Here is a 27,465-nt window from a genome sequence, read left to right as displayed (position 1 = left end):
GAATAAGAGGAGGAAAATGTCGTAGAACATGCAGATGTTACCAACTGATGATTTTTATTTTTCATTTGAGCTGGTCAGTCATTTTTCATCCTATTTACATTTTAATTTCTGCTCTAGAACAATATTAAATCATTGCAGAAAGCAGAGTCGATAAGATGAGTTAAAGACTAAATGTGACCCGTTAAATGCGGCGCTTTAATGATGGACATTCATCAACATCAGAGGCCGTGACATCATTTCCATCAGCTCACAGAAATAGCACACAAGTGATGTTTAGCACAGCGCCTGCAATTGTTGCGTGTGGATCGCCTGCCGTGTGCGCTGCCCCATTGATCACTATTGAAATGATTATATTCCAGTCGCTTTATGCAGTTCTCTGGCAAACGCCCGCAGTGTTCACCTCCCTCAGGGCTCTGAGCGTCCTATGGTTGATAAGTCAGCATCAAACTCTCAAACTGGGATGTTTTTTTAACATTAGTTTTGAAGAGAACTCTCTAGAGCCACAACAAACAATAGCATGAGCTTTGAGAGAAACACAAAGTGTATTTATATAAAATAAATGTTTGTATGTATATTTATATGATTTATTTTTTTAAACATTCCGGTGTATATTACACATTTTATTATTTTATATTATTTTATAATTATATGAAAATTTGTTCAAATTAAAATATACAATGTGTGAAATATATATCTATGGAATTAAAATGTAAAATGTTTGATCTTTATTTATTTTTTATTTAATTATTCTAAAATATAATATATAAAACATAAAAATTTAATTAATTTTTTTACATATATTAAAATGTATATATGAACACATTTTTGTATAATTTTATATACTTTTAAATACTTTTATATAATTATCAAATTACACACACACACATACATACATATATATGTATATATAGATATAGATATATAGATTTATACATATATATATATATATATATATATAATTAGTTTTAATAACCAATCTATAAAATTAATATTAATATTTTATTAATTTTATTTTATAATTATATAAAAATGTATGCCTATGTGGCATTGGGCGACTCAGATTTAGACATATGAATGGTTGATTTTTGTTTTTGCCAGATACTTTTTTCCCTTACAATAACTGTGCAACTTAATGATCGAAGACAGAAATATTTTTTTTGTTTTGGAAGTTACATTCATAATCCAGTCGTTTTAGAAATCTTGGGGGGTGGGCGCGTGAATGGGCGTGACGCTTCTGACAGTCATAACTGAGGCGATTAAGGAAAGTGATCATTTAACAGTCCGTTTGACTGAAAATAACCATAATGAACACCCAGGCACATTAAATAGCGTTTTGTCCTCCCTCCTAGCGTTAGCATCCAAGGGCTTAGGCGAGAATATTAGCCTGGCAATGAGGCGCTGCGCTAATGCTACGCTAACTCTCCCCAACTCCCATGACTCCCCAGTGTTAGATAACAGTAAGAGCGATTGTTCAAACTAGTTGGTGTAACGAGGGATGACCGGGACACACCGCAGCGGAGAGAGGAAGAGACGCCCCCCTCCTCCACCGTCCCCCGGGAACATTTGCGACGTCTCTGTCACACCCCACAGGTTAGCGGTTAGCGGTTAGCACTGATGAGTGGATGGAAATGTGCCTTTAATGACTTAATGAAACTTCATTTATGATGATAGTCATTAACACTAAACACGGCCACAGGCCAGCTACCCAATTACACACACATGTACGTGCGTTCACACACAGACGTTTTCAAGTGTGTGAGGAAAGTACAGGTGTGGAGAAAGTACCGTGTTTTGAGAAATAAGCAACACTCATATTCATATTCAGCACTGCTTATGCACCTTCTCTTTAATTGTGATCAGTGCAAAAAATACAGGTGCAAACGTGTTCTAAAACGTTTTGCATTTTGATCATATCACATTCGTGAGTAGTTAGAAACTCATTGGATCACATTGCAATTGTATTGTAAACACTAATGTGTTAATGCAAAACAACGAAGGACCGCCTACTCATCTGTCAATCATCCATCTATCACAGTCACTGTCCCATTAAATCCATAATAAATTTGGAAGTTGACATTCCCATAAACCTTTCTTTCATTAAACATCATGATTTTTTCAAATGTACCTAAGCCTCACTTAAAAATGTCTGTCATTGCTTTAGATAAGAAAATTACTACTATACTACTATAAATGTGGGGCTTCTACCTTAAACCTTCTAGTGCCGCCAAGAGCTCAAAATTGCACTTAAAATGTTTTAATCATGTTGTCGAGAACACTCTTCAACTACTTCTGCCTATTTTATATCTATTTACTAAACAAGCGTAGAATTTTTTTGGTGTTGTTGTTAAAAATTTTGCATATCCCACTTATTATTCTGTATATGGCTACTTACCAAACAAACTAACAAATAAATATTTTTATTGAAATTGAATAGAAAATTTGAATATTATTCATTGCTTATCCTGTTTGATATAAAAACCTACAGCTATTTACTCACTGACTAACTAACTAAATATTTACATTAGAATTATTCAATAGAAATAATTCATAGTAGATTTATTTGTATTATTTATTTATTTATTTTTTATTTTTATTTTTATTTTTTGAGAAAACTTAAGTAGTTATGAGCCTGACATTTAAATAATAAAAATGACATCATATTTGCAGTAAAATTCATTTTAAGTTAAAAATGTGAGTATTTCCAATTGTTACATTATTTTTTTTACTTACTCTGATACTGTCTGTCCATCCATCCATCTGTCTGTCTCAGACTTTTGCATTGGTAGGGTCGATTCACTTTGAATTATAAACAGAAACAGAAATTCAACCAGAACAAACAAACATACACACACACACACACACACAGTCTAAGAGGAATGAAATCCAACTGTGTGTGTGTGCACACTGGAGAGAGACAGAACAGAAAAAAAAAAACAGAGGAAAGAGAGAGTGCGTGCGTGTGTGTGTGTGCGTGTGTGTGTGTGCATGTGTGTGTGTGTGTGTGTGTTTTAGTAATGAAATTAGAATGGGAAGAGGCCAAAACAATAAATCAAAGCCATATGTGTCCATTTCCTGTTTGAGTTCCTTTCACACAGACCACTGCTGACCCCGTGCGGCACACACACACACACACACACACACAAACACACACTTCTATTCCCAGGGCAATATAGTGTCAACATCACAAATAAATAATGTGACAGTAAACACCATATCAACACTGATAGTGTGTGTGTACTTGTTTTGACTACTTGTGGGGACCAAATGTTCTCACTTATATTGTGAAATACCATACTTTGACAACCCACTAGTGAGACATTCGACTGGTCCTCACCAGTTAAAAAGGCTTAGAAATCAGCCAAAAGAAGTTTTTGATTTAAATCAGGTGTTCTGCACGTTTGTGTGATGCAGTTACAGGGTAGAGGCTGGGTTAGCTGATAGAAAATATCATTAACCTGATATTTAAAATCAATGGAAGGCTATGCAATGTCCTCCCTAAGATATCCATACAAACGTGCACATGTGCGCCGTGTGTGTGTGTGTGTGTGTGTGTGTTACTGCAAACCAGATGTGTGTTTGTGTATAAATGCCAAAACTCACACACACATTTATTTGCTGTCTAAATTAGACATTTGAAGGTTGTTTTTAAATAAACCTTATTATAATTACCACAGTCAAACTCAGACCCTTAACCAGAACCCATCAGATTACTTTTAGCATTTTTAGAAAACAAAAACAACATTATTTATATTATTTATGAAACTTTTTTCCATTTGAGCAAGTCCACGAATGCCCTCAATGGGAGATTTTGGGATATTTAGTTATAGAAAAAGTTAATTAGTTAGTAGCCGTATATAATAAGTGCAATAAGTTGAATTTTCATTTGAATAATTTCCATAGAAAGATTATTTATTTAGTTAGTTACTAGTTAGTTGCTATAATAAGTGGGATAAGATGAATTTGCTATTGAATAAATTAATAGAAACGTTTAGTCAGTTAGTTGCCATATACAAAAGTGGAATAAATTTAATTTCCATTGAATAATTTCAATAGAAACCGTTAATTAGTTAGTTAGTTAGTAGCCTTATATAATAAGTGGGATACATTGAATTGTCTGTTGAATAATTTCAATAGAATTATTTTAGTTATTTATTTAGTTAGTAGCTGTATATAATACATGGGATAAGTTGAATTTGCTATTGAATAGTTTTAAGAGAAACAGTTAATTAGTTAGTACTGGGATAGTTTTATTCAAATTCTCGTGTAATCAGACGTTTGACTCACAGCACAAGGTCTGGTCCACATTGCTGCTTATTCTGACCAAAAACCACCCACATACTTACAAAAAGACAGACTGACGTGTAACACGGCCAATCACGGTTTGTATTCTTTAGACATGTCATTCAGAGGGCTGGTTTACCTGTCAAAGGATATCACAATAACAGACCAGCGCATTTTAGGTTTTACTATTCCTCATTTTAGACAAAACCAACACACACACACACACACATGCACAAAGGCAGTGAAGGCAGGACTGCAAAGTGAAACAAATAAAAAAAAATCAAAATAAAGCAGATGAAAAGAGCAGGACTGTAATAAAGAGAGAATCTAGACATCTCGACTCCTCACTGCCAGGCCTGAACCCAACGCAAAATAAACATACAGAGCGTGGCTTTGATTAAAGCCTAATATCAGCTCTGCGTGTGTGCGTGCGTGTGTGTGTGTGTGTGTGCGCGCGGATGAAACTCTCTGTCCGTTTGCAGCAAAAGTCTCTTGCTTTATTGCTTTGATGCAGCAAATATTGTAGGAAAAGCCACTAAAGTCTCTATGATCTTTTATTAAAACAGTCAGTCTCGCTGTCTCCATCTGGAAATACATGTGACTGTGTGAGTGAGAGAGAAGAGAGAAAATAAAGCAGACAAGAAGTGAGAGCAGGACGGCACATGTGAATTTTCTCATTGTTTAGTAGAGGAAGACTGTGATTACAGTACGATCAAACACACACACATTGTCCCACTATACTAACAATATATAAATTGTAGCTGCCATGCCCACTTACTTTTTAAAAAATGTATCTAAGGGACACTTAAAAACGTCTATCATTGCATTTGATAAATAGCTGTTGAGTTTTTGTATATTTTGTAAACTTCCAGAGGACAGTTTCAACTTATACCACGGTAAAATATAGGGTCTCTGCCTTAAACTCTCTAGTGCCACCAAGAGCTTAAAGTTGCTTTTTCAACTTTTTGAAGTTGTTGTCTAGTAATAATGTCTCAAGCGCACATTTAAATTAAGAAATGTTTGGATTTTTTCAACTTATCTCTATTATATAAGGCTACTTACCAAACAAGCAAACACAAATAAACAAATATTTCTAATGAAATCCAAATTCAGTGTATCCTGCTTGTTATTTATTTCTACTTACGAAAATAAAAATTAAATAAATTCAGAAAGTTATCTGGCTATTTACTAACTAACTAACTAAATAAATAAATCCTTCTACTGAAAATTTGAAAGTTCAACTTATATCATGTATTATATATGGCTACTTACCAAATAAATTAATAATAAATTAATAAATAAAAATTACACTTACTAAAAATATATCTATATCATATATATATATATATATATACTGTATATATAAATTCCAATTATTCAATTGAAAATTCAGCTTATCCCACTTATTATACACTGTGTGGCTACTTACCAAATAAATGCTTTAAAAATGAATGGATGAATAAACAAACAAACAAACAAATATTTCTTTTGAAATTATTTAATTGAAAATCGGAAATTTATCCTATTTATGTATAGCTACTTATCATCTAAAAAAAAAGTGTGAATAGATAATAATCATTTCTAAATTTTATGACTAAATCTCGCTTACTATATGTGACTACTTTCCAAATAAGTAAATAAATAGACTGAATAATTACGGTAGTAAACATATTATTATTATTATTATTATTCAAGATAATTAAATGAAACATTGTTTCAACATTAATGTTCATATGACACCCTGTTCTCATCATTTACAAAGCTGGTTAAACCTGTAGCGCTTGCAAGGATAAAGGTTTTATATGAAGCATGAATAAATTACTTGATTTTCTTGTCTGAATTTTACCCACATTGCTTTAAGTGCAGCTCTAATCTGATCACTCTCAGGTAAATTCATAACTGAGTTATTAATGCATCCCAAACCTTTGATAACGCTCATGAATCATGTAGAAATGTGGAGTCCTGTGGTCTCGTAGTTCTCTGTTTATGTTGTGTTTCAGGCCTTAATGGATCAAATTGGACAGAACTATTTATTTCAAGCTCCCGCTGCGACGGGCCTCCCGAACCCACACTCATAAGTGTCCCTCTTTCCTGCAGCTTTCGTAGTGTGTGAGACGTGTGTGTGTGTGTAATCGGACTCTAAGTAGCTCATACGGGCTGTAATGTTTCCTGACAGAGTGCAGTTAGAGTATCAGAGCCATCGCCCCTGGCAAACCAGCACACACCGCCTCAGGGCGACCGCCGAGGGCCGTTCAGTGTGTGTGTGTGTGTGTGTGTGAGAGAGAGAAAGAGGTTAAAGTTATTTAAAGAGTCATTATTCTAAACATCACAGAGCTGTGATTCTCTTCTGTGAATTGTTGAAGACTGTACAAGTGCTTAAGTGAGATACAGAATACGACAGAAACTACTTTTCTGTCCGTCTGCACAGACACACACACACACACAATGTACGCCTGTTACTGTTGACAGCACAGTAGTACTGTTATTCTTCCTGTTACAATTCTGTTCTTCTTTTGGTGAATAATTTAGAATTGTGTGTGTGTGTGTTTGAATTATTCAGATGCTTAAAGGCTGTGAAGTTGAAACAGTTTGTTCCTTTTTCTCCACCACTAATGAGCTAATGACCTCCAGGCCTGTGTGTGTGTGTGTGTGTGTGTGTGTGTGTAAGAAACGGTGAGCTAACAAGTATTGGTCAGCAGTCTACAGACTCAGTCTCTCAGTCTGATGATGATTTGTTCTTCTCTCCCACTGAAGGTCAAGACTTTCCGCCTTCACAAACACACACTTATCTAAATGAAGACACACCATAGACATCTATTGTTTATATAAAGCTAATTATTATGACCGAAGACTTATGTAAAACCAAACATTATACGACAACTTTATTTTTAACTTATTATGCAAGGTTTGAATTAATTAATTAATAAAATAGTAAAACTGATAATTTTTCCATTTACTTGTAGAATACCTTAAACTATATATATAATAGCATATATATATATATATATATATATATATATATATATATATATCATACTAATTTATTTAATACCAAATATATATTACAATTACTTAATTTAATTCAGAAATCATTAAATTATTATTAATAATAATTTAATATATTTCTGATGATGATGATGATGATAATAATAAGAATTTTATAAAAGTATTAATACTACTAGTATTACTTATACTCCATTTAATATCAAATAATTATTATTATTTACTTGTACAATAATATATTATTAAATAATGATAATAATATTTAATACATTATTATTATTAATAACAATAATAATAATTGAATACATTTTACTAGTCAGTGAATAAATTAAATTATTAAAAATATAACTATATATCTATTCCATTTAATAACAAATTATTATTATTATTTACTTTTACAATAATATATTATTAAATATGTGATAATAATAATAATAATAATTATTATTATTATTATAATAATTAAAATATTTTAAAAATGTTTTTTTTTTAATTAAACGAATTAATCACACATTTTTTCTGAAATTAATCACGATTAATGGCAATTAATCCCACCTAGCATTAAACTTTTTATGTATATATTTGTATTGCAATAATTTCACATTCAATCTACAAATTAATGTAGAAACAACATAAAGACGGTATATTTTTAATATTTGTTTAATGGCATCTTTTTTTATGACTGAAGGCGAGTATCACTGATACCATTTGACTGATGTCTCTAGGAAATTGTTATTTTTTTCCTAATATTTAACCATTGACTATATGTAATGTTGACTACAGAGTTTTAAAAAATTACTTCTAATTTGAGTGAATTTAAAACAATCTTCAATACCCATTATAATAAATTATATTATCAATAATAATTATCAAACATTAAATTCTAAATGAAATGTAGATGAATCCTTAAAGCTACAAAAGTTACTTATTTCCTCTTTTGTTCTTTGATTAATAGACATCAAAGCAGCTGGGTTATTAGGTTATTTGGCTGCTGTTACTTTAAGAGCTGCCGCTGCTGAACGTGATGCGGATCTAACACATGCTCGTAGTTTCATTCGCACTTTAATATGAAATGATACATGCTACAGTGTGCGCCGCCGTATTTGTGCGTGCAGTTGAAGAGCACAGTATGAAGGCTGACAGGACAGGAAAATTAGTTTTTGACATATGGCCTGCAACATCTCGTCTGACCGCAGTTCACTGAAGTTCTACTGAAGCTCCTCGTCACCTGTACCGTTTCCGCACTCGCGCCTGGTGCTGAGGCGAAGCTGATATTACAGTAAAAAAAATATTACAGTATTCATTGGTATATTATAAATAATAAACAATAGAATGTAAACAAATGATACAAGAGGCATGAAAGTAGCAGCAGTATGTATGAGATCAGTTTCCAGAAATAATGCTCATAATGCTGTGTTGATTATTCAGAAAAATGGGCTCCTGAATGCTTGATTCTGATTGGTCGGTTGTGGCAGAGTTAGCTAGAAATATAATTAGAAAGCTAATTTTAATAAAAGAAAACTAAAAGAACTACTTTGTAAAACATGATCTGCTTTAGTTAGGAATCTTTTTACCTTTGATGAGGTTTTGTCAAATTTAACTCACTTCTGGAGCCATTTTATCGTCAAAGCGCTGCTAAATCAGCCCAAAGACGCGCAGCGGGACAGTGGATCAGATCTTTAGGTCTGTCTGAGTGAGTTGGCAGTCAATGACAGATGACGCTGATCATTTTCCTAAGCGCTTGTGTCCCAGCAGGCTCGAGTCTGAAGACGTTATTCAATTAGGGGTAGTAGCGTTATTATCTCTGTGTGTTAGCGTGAGGCATTACACTAATGTTTGTCCATGCATGGCTCTTTGCCTGCCAGCGCCGACACAACACGCTAATAATGACAGTACACACAAACTCTCATGTACATATGCACACACTCTCTCGTAGACTCGCACTCGTCTGTCCCGATGCAGCTGGACTCAGACGGGCCCGAGCGTGAAATCTTCTGCTCCCAGAATACAATGGGGCGGCTGTGAGGTGCATGCTGGGAAGTGGTCTCCTTCACAAAAGAGCTGAGTGGCGGCAGCTGCCCGTGTCTCTGCTCTTGCACTAACACACAGACACACACTTCGCAAAGACCCTGCAGGGTGTCCAGGCAGCTGCCCGTCAGTCTTTATGTGTGTGTGTGTGTGTGTGTGCCTGGCTGCAGGGCCTAAAAGTGAAATGAAGTTAAAGCTAATCAATAATCAATAATCAGAAATAAATGCTGCACATTTTCTCATAGTCAGATATGAATGTGTGTGGCATCCTAAAGCAGCGATTTCCAATCAGGAATACATGTATACCAAAGTCTATAAGTAAAAAGTAATAAAATAATGTCATGTGATGTAATAAATTAAAACAATTTTAATAAATGTATAATTAATGTAATGTATAAATAAATGTAATTAAATGTTATTAAATTCATAAAAAGTAATAATGTAAATGTAATTCAATTAAATTTGAATTAAATAAAAATAAATAAAACAATATAAATGTAATGCTATAAAATAAAATACTATAAGAAATAATTAATAAAAATAATGTAAATGTAATGCAATAAAATAAAATATAATACTATAAATAAAATTAAAATTAAAATATTAGGTCTGTCAAAAGAACATTTTTACTGCCCTAACAATGTATAGTTAAATACATTTCATATAATATAAATATCACATTAACATCATATACATTTCATATAATTTAAGCTACTTTTTAAGAAAATAAAAAAAATATTATGTGTAATTGTGTATAATGTTTTCTCAATTTGTGTAAAGAGACATGTAGCAAAATATATATAACTTTATATATATATAACATTTTGAGGCGCTTTAATTTGGACTTTTATGCACAACAGTAAAAGGGAAAGTTTCACCCAACATTTGAATGATTATATGTAATTTTAGAGTGGAACATAATAATTATATCATTAGAAAGCTAAGATAGTTTTACTTCGATGCACAAAACTCCAAAAGTGATATTTAGAATGTGCCCATTACATGAATTTAGAAAACATTATACACAGTTACACAAATAGTTTTTTTCCCTTTAAAAGCTGGCAAATTATATGAAAATTATATAATAATAATAATATGATACTTAATATGAAATATATTTAGCTTAATATTGTTAAGGCTGTAAAAAGTTTCTTTTGACAGACTTAATATTTTTATTATTTTGTTTTGTTTTAGTTCATTTCATTTCATATAAGTCATTCACATTTCACATCAAACCAAATACACTTAAGTAAAATAACAGATTAAATATTTCTCAACCTGTCTCAGTTTGAGCTCTCTGGAAAGTCTGATTGTCCCCCACAATATTGATTGTTTTTGGTTCAAAAGTTTATTTTGTAATTCTTATAATGGACATTTTAATAATACAACACGATGATGCTAAATTATATCCATTATAATAGATGTCAAAAGAAACAACAGTCTGGCTGGTGTTGATGAAGAGGTACTTGAGTCTTACTGTGGAGGACAAAACACTGTCCTGAAGCATCACACTTTTATTTACCAACACTAAATAATGCATCTAAAGCTGTGCAGCTGTAAACATAGTTTCATAGTTGCAGTGAGTAAGACATTGTATGTCTATGTCTTACTCACTGCACACACATCACTTCCCCTCTGGTCAGTGTGAGCCGTGAAGGTCAAAGGTCAGGCTGGGGCAAAGGTCGTCTGTAGATAGTGGTCAGCAGGTCAAATGCAGATGTTTGTGGGCAGCTGTGGCCTCAGAGAAAGTGTTTTGTAACACGACGGAGAGGCCAAATGTGCCATATCTAGAGACCAGAATATCACAGAGACTTGTGGGTGGAGTCTTTTCATTTAGACCACTAAGAAAACAAAAGTTTGTGGTCTGTAAGATTTTGATTTAAACAAAAACAAAAAAAAGAATACTTCTATTCAGCAAGGATGCATTCAACCATTCAAAACTGACGGTAAAGACATTTATGATAAAAGATTTCTATTTCAAAAAATGCTGTTCTTTTAATTTTTTTTTTTAGAATCCTAAAAAAATGTCTTACAGTTTCCACAAAAACCTGAAGCAGCACAACTGTTTTCAACATTGATAAAAATCAGAAATGTTTCTTGATTACTGATTCTGAAAAATCAGCTTTGCATCAGAGCAAAAAATACCATTTTGCAAATTATTGCAAAATATTGCATATTGCAAATTAAATTTACAATATATTCACATAAAACACAGCACATAATATTTCAGAATATTAATTTTTGTTTTTATCAAAAGAATATTTTACTTTACCAACAATATAATGTTAAATACATTTAATATAAAAATAACCTATACTTATACATTATACCTATACTAACCTATACCTATAATCTATACTAATATATTTTATATTTAATAACATTATATTATTAAAAATGTTTCTTGAGCAGCATATTAGAATGATTTCGGAAGAATCAAGTGACACTGAAGACTGGAGTAATGATGCTGAAAATTCAGCTTTGCATCACAGGAATAAATTACATTTTACAATATACTATAATAGAAAACAGTTATTTTGAATCGCAATATTATTTCACAATATTGTATTTTTTTTCTGAATTTTTACCACCCCTAAACTTTTGAATGGCAATCTGGCCACGACTTTCTAGTGCTCTTAATATCAGAATGCCAAATCTTTTAATCAGTTTCTCAATATAAAAGCTAAAGTGTGCAATTTCTGCACCGCACCACTAGCATCATCAAACATAACAACAAAAGTAATGACTGTTTCCACACAGGTTTCCCGAACAAACAGATCCACTCTGGTGTGTCAAGCTGGCCGAAATGCACAAACAAAAGGAGAAATATTTTAAAATGTTTCAAAGCTTCTCCTGCAAATAAGGCTGGAATATGAGAAAGTATTTTAACATCGAACTTCACCTTTAAATATAAATAAATCCACGTCAAACTCACTCACTGAAGCAGAAAATATCTTTGGCAACTACAAGTGGGAACGATTCACAGTGTCACTCACGCAATCAGCTGGTGTTTGTGCAGAGAGATGTCAGATAAGAGCTTCAGCAATCAACCACCCAGACGCAAAGTTTATGATTCAGAATTATTCATCCGCTGTTATCAGCACTGAGCATCGTTTCGCAAACATCACATCTAATGCCTGTGAAAACGAGGAGGTCAGAACTTCAGAAGAGTGTGGGGTTTATAATTACGCAGATTGTTTTGCGCGTGTTTATTTTCACGTCTTGACGGTCGTGGGACGCCGTATCCGTGCGGGTGGCGGTTCTGGGCTCGTTGCCCTCGGTTACAGCTGTCCACCTGCCAATCAGACGTCAGCGTGGAGTGTGTGTGTGTGTGTGTGTCAGTGCTGTGTGACAGTATAATTATGAGGCTCGCTGCAGGCTATCACAGGCCCATAACAGACGTTTATCGATCGTTCGGCAGAGGGAATTTATCAATGTCCAGACTGCGGGACACACACACACACACACGTAGGGTTCACACCGTCTGACCCCTCACACACCAGATGGATGGATGCTGGAATGAGACTTTATTAGAAAGCAAGACTTTACCGAAGTTTTGACAGGACGGACGATGTGTGTGTGTGTGTGTGTTGTCAGTTTAAACTGCTCTGTAGCTCCACCAACACACACTCAGTCAAAAAGGTCAAAGGTCAGCTTTGATATGTCCGGTATGACATAAAAGTCATAGAAAAATCATTTGTCAGTCAGCTAAGAGTTTATAGCTCTCAAAAACATACAAACACTAATGCAAATGTCAACTTTACCTTTAAAAGAAAACATTTTGCATTATAAAATAAGTATATGTACATTAACATTCAAAGATTTGAGGTCAGTACATTTTATTTTAAAGAAGTTATTTGGCAAAGATGAATTATTAACTTGATCAAAAGTGACAGTGCAGATATTTATAATGTTGCAAAAGATTTCTATTTCAAATAACTGCTGTTCTTTTAAACTTTCTATTCATCAAAGAATCCTGAAAAATGAAATGTATTACAGTTTTCACAAAACTATGAAGCAGCACAACTGTTTTCAACATTGATAATAATCAGAAATGTTTCTTGAGCAGCAAATCAGCATATTAGAATGATTTCTGAAGGATCATGTGACACTGAAGACTGGAGTAATGATGCTGAAAATTCAGATTTGATCACAGGAATAAATGACATTTTAAAGTATATTCAAATGGAAAACAGTTATTTTTAATTGTAATAATATTTCACAATTTTACTGATTTTACTGTATTTTTGATTAAATAAATGCAGCCTTGGTGAGCAGAAGAGGCTTACCGACCCCAAACTTTTGAATATATATCCCTCATCATTCAGCATGACAGATATATTTATATATATATATTTATGTAAAAATGCAACAAACATATTCTGACCTGTACTGATTAAAATGTATACAAGAATAAATGATTATACAAAATTATTAAATTTTAAATGACTAAAAATGATTTGGTAAAGATTTAAAATGACAATTAATTTGTTACTCTCTCTCTCTCTGTCTCTGTGTGTGTGTGTCTGTCAGTTTAATCTTTGAGAATATCCCCAAAGGAAGCTTTTATCACTTTTAGCTCATTTTTGAGGACAGTTTTGTTTCCAAAGAACTCCTAAGTACACACACACACAAACACAAACACACTATCTAATGCTCAAAGCCGCATCTCTGACATCATTTATTCTAACAATAACTGACAACAAGAATTAATAACTCATCATAACATGACTCTAACATTAATAATCCATCAGTAGTCAGTGAATAATCCAGTCATGCAGGAGTTGAAATTGAAAATCTCTCTGGATCTCCTCTGGCTAATATTTACAAGCGCAGACAGGAAGAGGAAAAACATCCCTACTTTATGAAATCTCAAGTCAGTGTCAAAGGCAAAGCCGTAAATGTTGTGCCATTCAAAATATTCCTGTACAGCAGTTTAATAACCAAGCTTGTCTGACCATTTATTGATAATCAATTTCCAAGGATGAAAATGTTACACTAGTAAAAAAGCCATAAATGTCTAAAGGCAAAAGCACAGGAAATTGTGTCACTTTTTCTCAGCGAGGCCTCGTTGAGCTTTTTAAAGCGGAACGACTGAACTTTTTTCAGATGATCACGATGGATCATGGGATCACAGGAAGTCAAATGAACTGTAATATTAAACAGGAAAGACAAACAGGATGGTGCTGATGGCAAGATTTCAATATCTCAATATCATATGAGACTGAGCCGTTGAGTTTGTATGAAACGTGCTGCATTTCAATTCATATATATCTAATATAGCCTACTACTGAAGGTGATGAAAATAAACACTGAAGATAATAATAATAATAATAAATTGAGCATTAAAACAGCATGATGAAATTGGGATGCAGGCTAATGAAACATCATTTAAGTTTATCTTGGTATCTTATCTTGCATTTATGCAGTTGATATTTGGCACTTTTATCTGAAGCAATTTACAGTTTGCTCAAACTATGCATTTTATACTTGCGTTCAGAAAATAAATACAATCTGTGACAGCTCTAGTTGAACTACACGAACACAGTAAAATGCATCATAACTTGGTTCACACTTTCAACAGCATTTTTATAAACCTTAAAAAGTCAAAAGTGAGTACTCACAAACCACATCTTCTGTAGCTCAAGGGATTGTGGGCAATTAGTCCAATCAGCACAAATGAAAATCCACTGAAAAATGTTTATAATCCGGGCATTTATGGCATATGGTTTGCAATGCACTGATTTGTGATGCATTCAGTTTTTATTTGGGATGATTAATTTGTATGTATCACCATTATTTATTTATTTATTATTTACAAGTGAGAAGTGAAGAACTGACTCGCAGTTCTGTGTTTGCGCCATAGTCAGCACTGCCATCTAGTGGTGGAGGAGAGCAGAGTCCAAACTCACGGACTCGGAATCTACTTTAAACCTGGAAATAAACGGCATGTTTTAAGCTTTTGAAACATTAAAAAGAAATCGTTCAGATTCTGCACCTTTTTAGATGACTGGTCAAATATAGCCTAAATAAATGAGTGTCATGTGACTCTGCACAGACAAAGCTTGAGAAGTTGAGATGGTCTCAAATCATGCTGGAGAACATCATCAGGGTTTGTTCGTGTAGCTCCAGGGTTTCTATCATTAATGCAATAGAGAAACCAAATAATAAAACAATTTTGCATTTAACATTTCGCTCAAATTGTTATGCTTATAAGCCAGGCTAGCATTATTGTTATTATACACTGAAACCATAAAAAATACAATGTTTTATTTCATTTTCATTTAGTTTAAGTTGATATACTAAAATAGATAAATAAGATAATTAAAAAACTATATGGATGCATTTTAAAAATGAATGTAAATGTAATAAAAATTACTAAAAAATATATATATATAAAAAAATTAATTCTAATTCAACATATAAAGAAAAACTATAATAGTATATTAATGTTCCTTAAATAACATAATGTATGTAATCAAAAATAAATAAATAATGAATGAATGAAAAATAGAAGCATTTTACTTTGCAGTCTCAGACTTTTATATTTAAAAATTAAATTCTGTCATCATTTACTCCCTCATGTCATTCCAAACCTGTTTGACTACTGACCTTTTTTCAGAGGAATACAAAAAGAAAAGTTTAGAAAAATGTCCCAAGCTGCTCTCCTCCATGTAATTAAAGTAAGTTAGAGGCTTCCATATATGTCCATATATGGATATATACTTTTATAGCGGGAAAATGTTTTTTAGAAAAACGTTTTCTGACAATTTCCAAATTATATTCGGATGACTTTATCAGTTTGCATGATTTTCCTCCATGCAGAGGGTGTCTTTCACGTGCATTTCAGGAGAACATCTATTCATGGTCTGTGTGAATAAACATCAGTCTGTGTGTGTGTGTGTGTTTCCAGGTGAAGAGTGTTTCTCAGGTGAGCTGTGCTCTGCTTAACTTTCCCTGCAGTTGTGTTCCTCCGCCGCCCGCGGCTCATTCTGCTAAAGAGAGTAATTTGGCTTATCTTATCACGTAGACCTCACAGCTGCCTTTTGATTCCTCTCCCTCCTTCTCCTCTTTTCTCTTTTTTTGGTCTCTGCTCTTTTTCTCATTTAGTCCAACAAAGATTGTCCTCGGAGATTGACCTTGCGTTTGCCCGCAGGCCGAAGCCCTCATGCTAGTAACTAGATAACACACTCTATCAGCGAGAGTGAAATCGTTGGGAGAACACACTGCTGATAGTAGCATCAATCCAGGCCTGACACCGCCCGGGTCAACCATTTATCTCCCATAATGCCCCGGGCCATGCACTCGCCATCTTGCTTTGCTACATCCTTTTTTTAATAACCTTGGCCACGTTGCGTTTCCACACCGCTCTTCCTTTCTAATCTGCTATAAAGTCTGTGTGAGTGTGTGTGTGTGTGTGTGTGTGTTTGATTTGCACAGGAGCAGTGAAGGTGAACGAATTTACTCAGATATCGCTGATTTCTGTCTGTCTGGGTCTTTGTAAAACACATACACACACTTCTGCTTTTTACATAAAACTAAAATCAGACTAACCCAAACCCTGTCCCTCCACACATACACACACACACACACACACATACACACACACTTATATGTATGTATATTTACACACATGTATAGTTTGGGGTCAGTAAGATTTTTAAAGCTGAAATGTCTCTTCTGATCACCCAGGCTGCATTTATTTGATCAAAAATACAGGAAAAAACAATAATATTGTGAAATATTATTACAATTTAAAATAATTATTTTTCTATTTGAATATGTTTTCAAATGTAATTTATTATTGATTGAATTTTCAGCATCATTACTCCAGCCCTCTGTGTCACATGATGAATACAGCTCAAAAGAACAGCATTTAATTGAAACAAATCTTTTGTAACATTATATATGTCTTTACTGTTACTTTTGATCAATTTAATGAATCCTTGTATAAAGTATTAATTTCTTAAATAAATAATTAAATCTTATTCACCCAAGTAAGACACTATTGAAACATAATGTATTTAACACATGAAATGTATTTATTTTTATTTAAACTAGAAGTTTTAAAGTCACATGTCACCAGTGCTGGGTAGATTATTTATAAATGATAGTTTGTTACTGATTACAGATTACATGATGAAAATTGTAGTTAGTAACGTAATCTATGTTACTCATTTTAGGTAATGTATTCTCACTACTTTTTAGATTACATTACTTTTAACCTAACTTGTTTTAAATTTACCATTAAATGTACAATATTGATATAAAAGCTGAAAGAAAATAGATTTTATTCTTTGATATCAACATCATGAAATGCATTTAACATTACGTTACACCAGGGTTTCCCAAACTGGGCTTAATGAAAGAACTGCAGTGGGTTTGATCGAGTCAATAAAAATAAAGTGCTAAAAATGGATATAGTTGTTTACCTGCACGTGACCATTAAACGACATCAGAGAACTGTGAACATGTGAATGTCTTGTTAAATCATTGAAATATTAACTTCCTCTGGGATATTTCAATTAAATATTCTATATGTCAAAGAGGTTTGGCTGAGAACAGTTTTGGAATCCCTGCATTACACTAAGAAACATTAATAAACATGACAACAGCAATGATATTACACATCCAGTGTTTCCAAAGCTAATTGGTATGACACACAGAAGGATTTTTAGAAATGAACATTTAAAAGGGAAAAAAAAGAAGAGTTAAGGAAAATAAATACTGTAAATAAATAATGAATAATTTGCTACCATCACGTAAATAATATGTAATCATGTAATCCATATAAAAAAGTAACTGCAATCTGATTATGAGCATTTTAAAATGTAATATAATCTATCGTTCTTTCATTCTATCTATCGCTCGTTCTGTCCACTATCTATCTATCTATCTATCTATCTATCTATCTATCTATCTATCTATCTATCTATCTATCTATCTATCTATCTATCTATCTATCTGTCGTTCATTCTATCACTCGTTCTATCCACTGTCTGTCTGTCTGTCTATCTATCTATCTATCTATCTATCTATCTATCTATCTATCTATCTATCATTCTATCTATCTCTATCTATCTATCCATTGTCTGTCTATCTATCTATCTATCTATCTATCTATCTATCTATCTATCTATCTATCTATCTATCTATCATTCATTCTATCTATCTCTTTCATTCTATCACTCGTTCTATCCATTGTCTGTCTGTCTGTCTGTCTGTCTATCTATCTATCGTTCTGTCTATTGTTCTATCTATCTATCTATCTATCTATCTATCTATCTATATCGTTCATTCTATCACTTGTTCTATCCATTGTTCATCTATCTATCTATCTATCTATCTATCTATCTATCTATCTATCTATCTATCTATCTATCTATCTATCTATCTATCTATCTATCTATCTATCTATCTATCTATCTATCTATATCATTCATTCTATCACTCGTTCTATCCATTGTCTGTCTGTCTATCTATCTATATATCTATCTATCGTTCTATCATTCTGTTGTTCTGTCTGTCTTCTAGTGCATGTTCAATAACTATTCAAATCTCTTTAAGCACATCCCTGATTCACCTCCATGTAATCATAACATTATAAACAGTGATAAGATGGTACTGAATGATTGTTAATACAAATGGATTATTGTAATTGTCTCGCTCTCTGTCATTCGGCGGTGATTGAATTCTGACAGCTCATTGGCCAAGAGAAATAACCCCAGTAGTGTGTTAGTGTGTGTGTCTGTAACAGAGCTTTTGATTGGCTGTTAGGATAACAGACACTCCATCACTGTCTGTCGTTGCTATAGTGAGGAGCTCAGAGTGGTGGAGGATGAACGCTGGAGGGAGAGAGAGACACCGAGAGAGAGAGAGAAGAGGTTAAATGGTGTCTCATCAATCTTAATGAAATGCAATTATTTCTGCCCGTATTAATCATTTTTGCGCGTTTGCTGCTGGCCACTTCAGTTAGCCATCCATCTCTCTCTCTCTCGCTCGCTCTGTCTTTCTCCGGATAATTCTGTTTCTTCTGCTGCAGTTGTTTGTTTACTTGGGGTCGTTTTTAACTTGTGCAGTCCTATCAGTTCCCATTAATTTGGTCTGTGTCTCTGTGTGTGTGTGTGTGTGTGTGTGTGTGTGCAGTTAAAGTGAGATCATTGTTGTCAAATGGGAAGTTGCCGCGGACATGAATGATAATTCATTGTAAGTATGGTGTGTGTTGCTTGTGTGTGTAATGATCTTGTAGATTTGTTATGGTTTTTCACTAGGTCACAGAAGATCTTAATATACTAAGTTTATCCCTTCTTTCTTTCTCTCGCAGAGTAGTTGACTAGATTCACTGTGAGTTTGCAGATTGTATAGCGACCTCTGCTGACGGAGTAAAGTAAGTACAGTCGATTATATTTCAAATCTGTTAATAATTTAATATCCCCTTCTGAATATTTTGCGAGTTAAAGTGATATTATACTTACAAAATAAACTAATGTTTAATTTAAAATGAATTAAAAATATAAACATACACTACTGTTCAAAAGTTTGGGGTCAGTGAGATTTTTTTTTAATTAATACTTTTATTTAGCATGGATGCATTAAAGTGATCAAAAGTGACAGTAAAGACATTCATAATGTTACAAAATTTCTATTTCAAGGAAATGCTGTTCTTTTGAACTTTCGATTCATCAAAGAATCTTGAAAAGATAAATGCATCACGGCTTTCTGAAGGATCATGTGAGAAATGGATGCGTTGCATCACAGGAATAAATGACATTTATATAAATATATTCAAATAGAAATGATTATTTTAAATGGTCAGAATGGTATTGACTTTATCTTACTTATTTTGCACAATTTAACATTGTAAGTAGCTGCTGTAAATGCTTTAGCAATATTAATGTGTAATTTGTGATATGGCAATAAAGAAAAAAAGTGAAATAATTTCACTAATCTTATATTAATAATTTCATTAATCATTTACAGTCCGCACTGAGAGACAGCTTAATTTAGTCTTAATGTGCAATGCTGTTACCCTTTCTGACATCTTTGATTTTTTTATTTATTTTAACTTTCCAACAGGTTTATTGCCAGAAATAGCATTTAAAAAATAAATAAATTTAAAAATCACACAAATCTTGGATTTTGTCAGCTCATATTCAATTTACCTTGAGCCTGGTAAACCATTTTTAATGTTAAAATGTGTTGAAAACATTTTTATACCAACCAGCTCCACACTTCCCCCACATTTTTCCTACGAAATGACGACGTCAGTTGGGAACGTTTATGCAACATATTTAATGTTGATATAATAGGTTTAATATCAATCAAGTAAAACAGTTAAACATACTCAAAAGTCCTAAATTCACAGACAAAATGCATATAAATGTGGTTACAATGAATGATATGCCCTTCAAATAATATCATAAGAGGCAATCAGTGCTTTAATGAAGTTAAAATCAGACATGACCGCCACTCTGAATACATCTCGACAGCAGAACTGAGAACTAAAAGTACGACACTGTTAAAATGAGGGTTAATAAACCAAAGACCCGCCACGCCACCGTCTCCCCTCATATATATGACATCACTGACTTCATGAGCCATACAGCACGTCAAAGTTTAAATACACAGGGCATAAACACACCAGCTCTTCAGACGAACTTCTTCAAAGTTCAGCAGCCGCATGGCAACAGAGGTATGTGTCAAAATCAAACAGAGTCATACGAACGTGATTTGATTGATTATTAAGACTGCAGTGATTCATTAGGCATTACAATAACAATCAAGACTTTGCGACAGTTATGTTATGTTCATTAGTCCCGGGCTTTGGTCAGTTTCATACATTCAGTGCTAAAAGTGAGGCGAAACAAAACGCTGATTTGAAACATCTGCTCAGAAATCACTTCAATCTGATGTCAAACATTCTGGAGGAAACATATTGATCTTGATGCATTTGTGACTGCGCATCTCTCAATCAAACAGCATTAAATCAGTAGTTATAACATCATACATACATATATATATATATATATATATATATATATATATATATATATATATATATATATATATTTAATACTGCTGTCAATGTATTAAAGTCCTTCTCTAGTACTGATGTTACACATAAACAAACCGGAATGATATTATAGCAACTAATGCCCCAAAATAATGACATACTTCCTCCCAATTCAAAGTCTAGCCATAACAATAAAAAATAAAGGCACAAAATGCTAAACTATCTTTGCACTGAGCTGTCATGGAGAACATTTTGAGCGTTTTATGTGTTAGATTTACGCTGAACCGTTACACATTCAAAAACTAGTCGAGTTACTCTAAACATAAAAGAGAGAGAGAAATGAGCAGGTGATTTCTATTGAACAACAGAAAGAAAAAGAAAAATAACTTGAGGTGTCTGTCCTATTTTCAGCAGAAGTGTTAAGATCAAACTCAAACTGACCCCAGACCAGCAGCTGGACCAGAGTGAGTTAAACTGGAGATGAAGAGAGAGAAAATGAGGTAGACTTCTGTGTAAACACAAAGCAAATTATTACTTTCTCAGACTAACAAAACAAACTACGCAGACTTAACGCTCTGCTAAAAACATCAGATTCGAACGGAAAAGTATGACTACGTGTAACTGAAGGAGGTAGTTCTAACGTACGAGAACGAGAGTGATGAGCAACAGTCGATAGAGTCAGTTAATGGTCAACGCTTCCCTACAGAATAACATCAAATACACTTATTTGGTTCGTTCCCTGAGAGAAGTTCATCCTGAGAAGAATTGTGGGTAGAAATGTACAAAAATACACGGTATAAATCTGTATGAGGTTTGGGATCTGAGTCTGTGCTATGGATGTCTGTCATTTGGTCGGTTTCTTTCTCTCAGATTGTTTTTCTTCGTCTGTGCACTTGATTAAATAAGATGTGCGCGCACACACACATTCACGTCTAATGCCTTCAAACACAGCCAGTCTTTGGTATAAAGGTCTATACCAAAACACACACAGTTAGTTTACGCCCTCCAATGGAACCACGGCACGTCCGTCTGATTTGTCAACACACAGGATAGCAAAGTCCATCGAGCCGACGGCCGGGAACAGTCATGTAAGCTCGCTTTGAATCTTTTACACATTCAGTATGGTCAGAGAGGCGTCGTCTTGTGGCCATCCTCAAGTGGAGGATGAGCGCCAGTTCAAGTCGTAATGTGAGGCAGCACTCGTGTCTCTTTTCGGAAATCTCTGCCTTAGCACACACACACACACACACACACACATCTGCTCGATGTGATGAGATACAGCGTCAAATCGAAGTCATTTTTGATTGGCTCCCCGATGAATCTCACAGAAACATGTGCAAATGTCATATTTTACCCTACAGAGACAAAAGAAAAATTACGATTTTATGTGATGAAAAATAAGCATAGTCATTACTCTGATTAAAAAAATCATTATTATTATTTTGTTATTATTCAAAATACTGCAATAAAATTAGTTGATTTAAATCAGCAACACTACCATGAAGTATAAACTCTTTAGAAATATTAAATATTAAAATTTCTTATTAAGTATTATTTCAAATTTACATTTTTTCATGAGATTTTTTGACATTAAAGTGAGGAGAAGTGCTTAATTACAAAGTCTTAAAATTGTAAAATGTGCTTTATTTAGTCATTCAAATCAAATCAAATTGATCAATTCATCATTTCTTTCTTTTGAGGTAAAATATGACTGCCATGTTTCATGAGGTTCACCCTCCCACTCCCTCCCGATCAGGAGAAAATGAGAGACGTCAAGGAGATGAAATGCTGCCGTAACACTCTATAAACCCTCTTGTGTTCATCAGTATTTAAGGTCGACAGAATGAAAAGGGTCTGAAATTATTGCTGGCTGTCACTTCACTGGAGCTTTCAATGACTTTGAGACATTAAACAGAAAATCTCCACAGCATGGCATTCTGGGTAAACAATGCTTACTTTGTTCAAGTGCACTTTTGTTCAGTTTTTCACTGTTCAATGGATGATTGTAGCAGATTTGCTTTTAACTTTCACATCTCTGCCAGCAGCTTTAAATGATCAGATCCATCTAAGGCTTCAGTTCATCTACATTCATTAGCTGAATGGGAGAAAAAGCGAGCAATGTGATAATTTTTTTTTTTTACTGGACCCTGTGACAAAGAAAATGTAGTATGCAACATATGCACTGCATAAGGGCATAACAACTTGTCTAGGAGTACATTAGCATGGACACAAGATTTAGAGTTGATGAAGCTTAATGGTCAGCTTCAAAAAGGCAAGAATAGACTATTATTTTAAAAAGGCCAAACTGAATGTTTTTCTTTTAGTCAATATTCTACAAGTCTTTGACAAACAAAATATTAATCACTGAAAACAAGGCAAAATTAAAAAAAATCAAAAATGCACACCAGTCATCTGCTGAATTGCTGTGGAGTTGTTGGTATAATGCTGTTTTTACATCATGTCGGAGTTACCGTAATGGCAAGTAGGAGATTCAACTGTTCAAGCATGCGTACAGACGAGCGATAAAAATGTTTTTTGTATTCGTTTAAACTTACACAATAAATTAATTTTTTTCAGTAACGAGTAATCAAACGAATTACTGTTTCCCCGTTACAACGCCGTTACCGTTACTGACAATAAAATGTGGCGTTACTATTATATTATTAGAATTCATTTTTTCAGTTCAATGAATGGATGCGCAGTGTAGCTGTATTTGACGTCCCATAAACTCTAGTGTGAAGGCGCTTTCTCTCACATACACGCACGCAAAGAAAGATACAGAGCAAGAGAGTCTTTCATAACATGCAGAATTGACGCGCTACATGTAAACGATACTCTTTGTTGTATTTTCCTGTCAAAATAACGGAGTTCCTTTGGAATTCTTCAGCTTTTAAGAACTGCCGGTTTCTCTGGTAGTGGGCGGAGCTAATGCGCAAACGACAATCTCATTGGCTGGCGCACACCTATTATCGTCCCTGTTTTGATTTCAGCAAATCAATTCGAGCGAACGCAGACAACGTGATTAATATTCATGAACCCAGCAGCTCATTAATCCTTAGTGCGTTTTATATTGATGACAAATATGCATTCATACTTGGTTATTCTAATTACTAAAGTTCTATCATCATATAATATAAAATTATCATAATATTATATTATAATGCTGCACTGACTGATACTAAGTGTCAGTAGATAAATAGTGTAGATTAATGTACAATGTTTTATAATAATAATTTATTCTTTTTAGTGTCCATTTCATTAATTTAACATATTTAATACTGGGGGCATCCAAAGTTATTTGACATTTGAACATTTTTTTAAAAAGTAACGCAATAATTACTTTCCCTGGTAATTAGTTACTTTTATAATGATGTAACTCAGTTACTAACTCAGTTACTATTTGTGAGAAGTAACTAGTAACTATAACTAATTACTTTTTTAAAGTAACATGCCCAACACTGCACAATTGCTGTCTATTGTTGTTACTGTCTCCAGCAGTTTTCTATTCTCTCTCATCCATTTCTTTCTTTTACTGTGAAACAACTGTGGCCTGTACCACGAAGCGAGATGAACAAACTCAGAGTTTCAGAGTAGGTTTAGAGTTGGCAAAACCAAACAAATCCAACCTGGTTTAGATCAGGATCAGCTGGCTCACAAAGCTCCAGATATAAACGTTCTCGATCAACTAGAGCTTGAACAGCAAACAGCCAAGAGCTTCTGCAAAGCGTCATTTGGATTCACTTTTCTGCTGAAGATTAAGAGATGTTGTTATTAAAAATCAATTTAAATGCATTTACAAGGCAGGAATGAACACTTCTGCTGCAGCAAAAGTTTGAGATGGCAATATATATGTAAAGGAATCAACTGAATTAATTTATATAGTTTCACACAGAGCTCAAAAGGAAGGACAAACTCAGAACACATATTTAATATTGCTTCACGCGAACTTGGCGCATACTTTAATGTATGCATAAAAATTAAGTAAATTTTGGGATTTCAAAAATGTTGTGTTTCTAAAGCATACTTCATTTTACGTGTACGATAGGGTATGCATACAGCGTGTTGACGTGAATTTCACCATCAGCACACTACGTGCATACTGTACGCGACTTTTCTAACCGCATGTATGCTCTGCTTGCGCATTTTTCCCTATCAATATACCTCAGTCAGGTTAGATGCTATATTTTTAACTCGGATTAAAACAAGGTTGTGCTGATTAGATGACAGTCTTTACAGTCTGGCACGTATACTGATATAAAGGTACCAGATCGTGGCAATTTCAAAATGCACTTCTTTCAAAACTGTTTAATGGCGTTTTTTGTCAGGGAAAGATGTTTTGTCAGCTGAACAATTGGCATTTTGTTAAACTACAGTAGGCCTGCACTGTACTTCAATCCCTCACCTCCTCGTTTTCATTCCTGTCAGAAATGAAATAGCACTAACCTGACTAAGGTCTATTAGTTGTTCCGGAAGAAACAGAACAACAAATTACCGAAGAACAAAACAACAGATGGCTGCGCTGATGATCAGTTGCCGCAATGGATATTATATGCGGCTGTTGTTGTTGATGATAGCAAAATGCTTCAATGACCATCCAACCAATAAACACTCTTGAATCATTTCCGAGGACAAAGAAATCACTTTTAAGGCCACTGTCATTTTTGGTCTTTTTACATGATGTCACAACGAGAGAAAATAAGGCTTTTATGAAACTCGGAGTTTCCTATTTGTAATTCAGCGTATGACGCACTTGAACAAGAATCTCATCATTATGAAAGCTTATTTCTGCCACAGAATAACCGAGTAAAATTAATTGCAACCGTTTCTCATACAATTCTGACTTTTCCCCTGACATTTCCGAGAATAAAAAGCCAGAATTTTGAGATAAAAGATGCAAATACCTTTTGTAATTTTTATTCTGTGGTGGAAAAAAAAGCTTTATCGTTACGGTAATTCCGACAGCGTTGAACGCAACATTGTTTTCTCCACAAGCTGATCGCTTTCAGTGAAGCTGCATGAGATGCATGAGGGAGGAGAAAGATCAAATCAAAACGGCATCGAAAAGAATCAACTTCATCTACCTCTATATAAATTACACTTTAACATTTATAATATTTCACCATATATTAATGCCTTAAATGATCACTGTGAGCTGTGGAACAATGGCCATATGTTTAAATGAGTTAGTTTGTCCTCTCTGGCTGACGTTAATGTAGCTCTTACTCTTCAACTGTTACAGTCTAATCTCAAACTCTGGTTGACAGCACCTGATCTGAGAGCCCTATGTAAAAACCACCCACACACACACAAAAACTGATTCAAATTTCCTCTGTATCCCATAATAATGTTATTGATAGGATGTAGTGAGCGTGACTATAACCACCCCCAGCCATAATAAATCTGTGCCAGGCCCCTGTGGGCACTGATTGCGAGCAATTCAAAATGCTAGAGAACCCAAAGTTTTCTTTGTCATTATGTCTGAATCTGGTTTAAAGTCGACATGAAATCAAACTTGATCATATTTACTTTCCTAATGCATGTTCCTTGTCTTAAAGGAATAGAAATAAGGGAGGGGGGTACTCACCCTCAGGCCACCCAAATGTGGAGGAGTTTGTTTCTTTATTGGAGATTTAGAGAAATGTAGCATCACATCATTTGCTCAAGAATGGATCCTCTGCAGTGAATGGGTGCCGTCAGAATGAGAGTCCAAACAGCTGATAAAAAAATCACAATAATAATCCACACGACTCCAGTCCATCAGTTAATGTCTTATGATGTGAAAATCCATCGCTTTCGCCAAAATAGGAGTTTTTAATCGATAATAACGTTTCTTCTAGTTAAAAAAGTACTGTTGTACTCTCACATTGTGACCCTGGACCACAAAACCAGTCTTAAGTATACATTTTTTGAAATTGAGATGTATACATCATCTGAAAGCTGAATAAATAAGCCTTCCATTGATGTATGGTTTGTTAGGATCGGACAATATTTAGACAAGATACAACTATTTGAAAATCTGGAATCTGAGGGTGCAAAAAAATCAAAATATTGAGAAAATCGCCTTTAAAGTTGTCCAAATGAATTCTTGGCAATACATGTTACTAATCAAAAATGACGTTTTGATATATTTACAGTAGGAA

At 33.8% G+C, this 27,465-nt stretch overlaps 1 long non-coding RNA gene across 1 annotated transcript in view; it reads left to right on the top strand.

Moving 5' to 3' along the window:
- The window catches only part of LOC131527763 (uncharacterized), a 67,383-nt gene that overhangs the window by 29,380 nt on the left and 10,538 nt on the right, over window positions 1–27,465 (top strand). Inside the window, exons 3-4 of the long non-coding RNA XR_009267737.1 lie at window positions 19,459–19,518; window positions 19,637–19,699. This is a non-coding gene — a long non-coding RNA (uncharacterized LOC131527763). The remainder of the gene's footprint in view (window positions 1–19,458; window positions 19,519–19,636; window positions 19,700–27,465) is intronic.

This window comes from Onychostoma macrolepis, chromosome 20 (genome assembly GCF_012432095.1).
Source record: "Onychostoma macrolepis isolate SWU-2019 chromosome 20, ASM1243209v1, whole genome shotgun sequence".
NCBI lineage: Eukaryota > Metazoa > Chordata > Actinopteri > Cypriniformes > Cyprinidae > Onychostoma > Onychostoma macrolepis.
Note: the sequence above shows the minus strand (reverse complement) of the source record. Positions and strands in the feature narration are given on the sequence as shown.